Raw genomic sequence first — 7,091 nt, forward strand, 5'->3', positions numbered from 1 at the left:
TTTTGTAGAAAAATGTATCATATTATTGTAAGCAAACTCTGTCAATGGCAAAAGAGTTGTCCAATCATCTTGTTGGTAGTTAATTGTACATCTTAAATACTGCTCCAAAACTTGATTAACATGCTCCATTTGTCCATTAGTTTGAGGATGGAATGTCGAAGATAGTTTTATATCCAATTTTAGAATCTTGAAAAGACTCCGCCAAAATCTTGATACAAATTGAATTCCCCTATCTGATATAATATCCTTGAGTAATCCATGATAGCAATAGATATTGTCAAGAAAGAGCTTAGCTATTTCTTCACCTGTGATAGATTTTGTACATGGTACAAAATGTGCCATCTTGATAAAACAATCTACTATCACAAATATAGAGTCATAAGAACATGAGATTGGAAGATCCGTGATAAAATCCATAGAAATAAAAGATCATAGTTGTTATGGAATAAGTAATGGTTGAAAAAGTCTGTAAGGTCGATGATGAGGAGTTTTTGATCTCGAATAAACATCTTAAGATTGTACAAAATCTTTGATTGTTTTTTATATTTGAGGCCACTAAAAATCCCTCGATATTAGTTCCAAAGTTTTATTGTACCCAAAATGTCCTGCTGTTGGAAAGTCATGACGAGCTTGAAGAACATGTAATCGAGCTTCACCTTCTAGAATATATAGGCATCCCTCAAAATATAGTAGATTCTTCTTGAATTCAAACTTAGAAGTATCATGAGACTTTGAAGGATTTTTCTTAATATCATGAATATGTTGCCATGAAAAAATGAATTGACAAGAGAGGAACTTTTAGCGATTAGAATTTAACAACTTAAGCAAAGACGAGAAGATATGCAAATAGCATTAGAAAGATTAGAAAGAACAAGGTTACAAAATAAGGCATGATTTGATAAGCAACATCGATTGAGACCTAAAACAATTAAAAAAGGTGGTTGAGTATTAGTCTATAATAGTAGCTTGGACAACCAACTTACTTTTTTAAAGAAGTTTTTAAAATAATAGTTTAGACCATATATGGTAACAATTTTATATGATAATGTAACTTATTCATTAAAAGAACTAAATGGAAGAAGATTAAAAATATCAGTTAGAGGGAAGCAAGTAAAGATACTCAAACAAAAACAAATAAACGCTGCTTTGACTTTATAGGTGTCTTTAATTGACTTTTTGGATTAGAAACATGGTCAACAAGTTGGCCATGTGCCAGACATGTTGTTAGCTTAAAGACCAAGCTAACTATGTTGCCCACACATAGAAAAACTTGTCTTGTAAGTCAAGGCATATGTCTTACAAAATCAACACATATTCGAGGTCCTATAAAATGTCGCCACGTAGCGCCTAGTAAGATAGTATATATCGAGACAAGAATGAAGCCTTCTTCACTCTTGTCAATTTTTTTTTGGCTTCCAATATAGTTTCAAGGATCTCTAGTTTTCTTGGCTTTTGGCAATAGCCATTCCAGTTTCTTTCTTAATATACATATCAAGTTATTTTTATTTTTTCATCTTTCTTTAAAAAAGAGTCTCACTTATTTATTTATTTTTATCATATTCTTATCCTTGACAGATTGATAAGAGTGTACTTACAATATCAAAGCTTTGTCTTATCTTGATTAAGAGTAGATTATCTCTTTCTCATGATAAGACATAAGTATATTAGAAGTTGCAGATTACCATCTTTTAAACTGATATTTTCCTTAATATTTTCTTTGTTCTTAAGTCCTCTCTTCTATTTGTCTTGAGCGATATCAGACATCTTCTATTTTTTAAGTGTTATTATGGCAAAACTTGCTAAAATGAAGAGTGCAATGGCACAAATGCAAGAGCAATTGAGGGAGTTAATGCTTGCAATGTATCAACTTAATTTACAACTACAAAGAGCAACAAGATTGGCAGGAAGTGAAGATATAGAATGATTGGAGCTGCTTCAACATCTACACCAAATCATGTCCCTTCTCCTATGGTGGAACACCCTTCTAGTGTTAGAGAACCTAGAATTGCCTTATCCGAGAAGTTTGATGGCACCACATCAAAGTTTAGAGGATTTATCAATCAAGTACAATTTGTGATTGAACTTCAATCCCAAAGCTATCCAAGTCCAAGATTGTAAGTTAGATTCATTGATACGCTTCTTTCAAGTTCAGCATTATTATGGTTTTCATCTTTTTTTGAATGACAAGATCTAATATTGGATAATTTAGAGGTTTTTTTGGTGGATTTTCAATCCATATATGGAGAATGCGATACAATTTATGTTGCAATCAATAAGATCCATATTTTGCGACAAGGCAATTGATTACTAACATTGTATGCTTCACAATTTTGACAACTTGCAATTGATATTAAGTGGGATGATGTTGCACTTATTAGCCAATTTTTCTACAGATTGCAATATGAGGTAAAAAAAATTAATGCTCAACTTATGTGATCCTCAAACATTGAGTCAAGCAATTGACTTTGCTGTAAAGTACGACAATCATCTTTTTGAATTTTAATCTAAAAACCATACAAGTGGACTTCAACGTTACTATAATTCAATGACAACACCAACATCTCTTCAACTCATACATTCGAAAGTAGAGGATATATAAATTGATGTGATATGTTACAAATCTCTTATTAAGTAAAAAAAAGAGTCATCGTCATTAGGAAGGATTGTGCTTATATTATGGAGAACCTAGGCACACTGCTCAACATTGTCCAAAGAAGCGATGTAACCATAAAATGAGGAGTACGGTGATCAAAAAAGATAGCATGTCAAAAAATAAATTTGTCCAGCTACAATAAGGATCGTGCGCCTGAAACCTTGTACAATACCTAGTGAAGGTCCTATCCTCTCCTCAGAATCCTCTCTATATTTTACGATAAATATTATTCTAGGATCTAAACATCACAAAGCCTCTGCCTTGCTAGATTCAAGAGCCTCAGCATGTTTTTTAATTGAAAAATTTGCTAAAAGACATAACATATTTTTAGTGAAGAAAACTTAACTTGTTCATGTAGAAGTCATAAATGGGCATTTTTCTTAGATGTAGAATTTGCTAAAAGACATAGCATATTTTTAGTGAAAAAAACTAAACGTGTTCATATAGATGTCATAGATGGTCATCCGTTGTCTTCAAGAAATATTACTCATGAAACCCTTCCGATAGAAATAGCAATTAATGGTCATAGTAGCTTTGTAATATTTAATATCATTAGATTTCTTTCTTATCCAATCATTTTAGGTTTATCATGGCTACAAAAATATAACCCTAAAATGGATTAGACTTCTCATAGTCTTGACTTTTTTGAAAGTATAACTAAGAGCGTAGTTAATCAAGTAGAAGGTCATAAGTCTAGTATAATTAAACCTATATTTGTAGGTGTAAGAGCTTTCTTGCATGCTCCAAAAGAAAGATCATCTTGTCTCATTTATGCCACATCTATTTCTACTCATAAAAAGACTTCAAGTGGCATTCCAAGTCAATTTCAAGATTTTTAAGATGTATTTGAGAAGAAGAATATGGATACTCTTTCGAAACATTGTTCCAATGACTGCTCAATTGAGCTTCAAGAAGGAGTACAACCGCCATTTAAATCAATCTAAAATTTATCTCAAAATGAGTTGGCTAAATTCAAGGAGTATATTGAAGAAAATTTGGCCAAGAATTTCATATGCCATTCCAAATTTCCAACAGGAACTCCAATTTTATTTGTGAAGAAAAAAGACGGATCATTGCAGATGTGTATTGATTATCGAAGACTCAACATAATCACTATCAAAAATAGATACTTGCTACCTTTGATATCTGAACTCTTTAATCAATTGAATCAAGCTAAGATCTATATAAAAATAGATCTACAAAGAGCATACAATCTACTACGCATCAAAGAAAGAGATGAATGGAAGAGTACATTTCGAACAAGGTATGGACATTTTGAATACAATGTCATGCCTTTTGGACTTACAAATGTACTAAAAACATTCCAACATCTAATGAATGATGTCTTTTAGGAGTTTTTAGATCATTTTGTTGTTTGTTACCTAGACGACATCTTAATCTATTCTAAGAACATAGAAGAATATAAAATTTATATTAGTTATGTATTACAAAAACTAAGAAGTACAGGACTTTATGCCAAGATAGAAAAGTGTATATTTTACACTACTCAAGTCAACTTCTTAGGATACATCATTTCAAATGATGGACTTATGATGGATCCTAAGAAAGTTCAAACTATTATAGATTGGAAGATCTCAAAAAAGATAAGAGATGTCTAATGCTTTTTGGGATTTGCCAACTACTATCAGATCTTCATCAAAGACTTCTCTCAAATTGTAGCTCCACTTACATGTTTGACTTATAAAGACAAACTTCAATGGAATCAAGAAACAAAAGTAGCATTTGAAGCTTTGAACACAGCCTTTGTTTTTGCACCAATCTTATATAGCGTTGACTTTTCTAAGCCATTTTTTATGGAAACAGACACATCAGACTTTGCTTTGGGTGCCATATTGTTACAAATGAGAACAGATGATAAACTTCATCTAATAGCTTTTCATTCTAGAAAAGTTTTAACAGCCAAAATCAACTACCAGTTCCACGACAAAGAACTTCTTACCATTGTGGATTCGTTTCAAGAATGGCACTATTATCTAGAAGGTACTTTTTAGCCCAGTCATAATATATATGGATCACAAGAATCTTAAATATTTTATGTCAATACATGTTTTGAATCATTGCCAAGTCCGTTGGAGTATGTCTTTATCAAGATTCAAATTCAAGATCACTTATCAACCAGAAAAACTATAAGGTTTATTAGATACACTCTCTAGATGATTTTACCTTGCACCAAAGGAAGAAGATGCTGCTTTTGATCAACAACATACAATTCTCTTTAAGTGAGAGCATCTTCATCTTTGAGCAATGAAATCAACACTAATTGTTCATTCAACTTTCATTAAGCAAGTTCAATCAAGTATGTCTTTTGATCCTCTTATTCATGATATTAAGAAAAATCCTTCAAAGTCTCATGATACTTCTAAGTTTGAATTCAAGAAGAATCTACTATATTTTGAGGGATGCCTATATATTCTAGAAGGTGAAGCTCGATTACATGTTCTTCAAGCTCGTCATGACTTTCCAACAGCAGGACATTTTGGGTACAATAAAACTTTGGAACTAATATCGAGGGATTTTTAGTGGCCTCAAATATAAAAAACAATCAAAGATTTTGTACAATCTTAAGATGTTTATTCGAGATCAAAAACTCCTCATCATCGACCTTACAGACTTTTTCAACCATTACTTATTCCATAACAACTATGATCTTTTATTTCTATGGATTTTATCACGGATCTTCCAATCTCATGTTCTTATGACTCTATATTTGTGATAGTAGATTGTTTTATCAAGATGGCACATTTTGTACCATGTACAAAATCTATCACAGGTGAAGAAATAACTAAGCTCTTTCTTGACAATATCTATTGCTATCATGGATTACTCAAGGATATTATATCAGATAGGGGAATTCAATTTGTATCAAGATTTTGGCGGAGTCTTTTCAAGATTCTAAAATTGGATATAAAACTATCTTCGACATTCCATCCTCAAACTAATGGACAAATGGAGCATGTTAATCAAGTTTTGGAGCAGTATTTAAGATGTACAATTAACTACCAACAAGATGATTGGACAACTCTTTTGCCATTGACAGAGTTTGCTTACAATAATATGATACATTTTTCTACAAAATAAATATCTTTCTTTGCTAATTATAATTAACATCCATGACTTGATACTTTTGACTTTTCAAAAGTTGATAATCCTACTACGAAAGATTTAGCAATTCATTTGTCAGAGCTATATGCAACGATGAAGGTGCAGTTAAAAGAAGCTCAAGAATAACAAAAGGTTAATGCGGATGTCTATTGAAAGATACAACTACCATTCCATATGGGTGATAAGGTATGGTTACTTCGTCATAGTATCAAGACTACTCGTTCTTGTGACAAGTTGGATTATCGAAGGCTTGGACCATTTTTTATTTTTGTACAAATCAATCCAGTTGCATATCATTTACACCTATCAGAGTGAATGAAAATCTATCTAATATTCCACATGTCTCTTTTTAAACCATACAAGACAGTGGACATACTAAGAAGAAGACAAGCTCCACCTCCTCTTTTAGAAGTGGACAATAATAAAGAGTTTGAAATAGAAGAAATCTTAGATTCAAGGTGACACCAAAATAAATTCGAATATCTTATCCATTGGCATAGATATGATATTAGTGAACTCATATGGGAGCCAGTAAAGAATCTTACAAATACAGCAAAGGCGGTGGAGGCTTTTCATTGAGGTCATCGATTAAAATGAAAATAAAAATCTTCTTATAAAAGAAACAAGATCTAAGCAAGATAACATTTTACTTTAGATCCTTATTTGTAGCTTCTTTATAATTGTGACATTGAGGAGATGGAGAACCAACAACCAGTAGATTCGACTCAAGAGCCTTCATTTATTGACTTATCGAACGAGACATTACGATTGTTACAACCTTCAAGATGATGCAATTTAGATGAAGATCTTCAAGAACGACATGTTCTTCCTCAAATAGATGGCAAGATACAATGCGTTTGGTATCATGACCTTAGAAGGGACTCCCGATGTTTGGTGATTTTACTAGAAGTAGGAACAACTCCTGACGGTGTTCTAAATATTTTATTTGAAAGAAGTTATGAAGGCCGTAACAACAATCAAATAACTAAGTGATTTTCCTGCCCTAATATGATACACTATGGATGGTTGAGCGGCCCTATCAATTATCTTCGAAGAGAACAAAGATCAGAGTATGTGGTAAATACAATTCGTCATATCATAGATTTCCTCAACATATGATGACTGCTCTTCATGAAACTTGTCCTTAGAAGGGACGGTAATGTCACAAGCATATGCATATAAGTTAGTAATTACATATATAAATAGGTAGAAATAAGTAAAAGTAGGTAAAAAGAAGTTAATTCTATAATATTTGCTATGGAAGCTTCCTAGAAGCTTTAAAGACGTTGCTTTGACTTTATAGGTGTCTTTAATT

This window comes from Physcomitrium patens, chromosome 11 (genome assembly GCF_059467195.1).
Source record: "Physcomitrium patens ecotype Gransden chromosome 11, ASM5946719v1, whole genome shotgun sequence".
Classification (NCBI taxonomy): Eukaryota; Viridiplantae; Streptophyta; class Bryopsida; order Funariales; family Funariaceae; genus Physcomitrium; species Physcomitrium patens.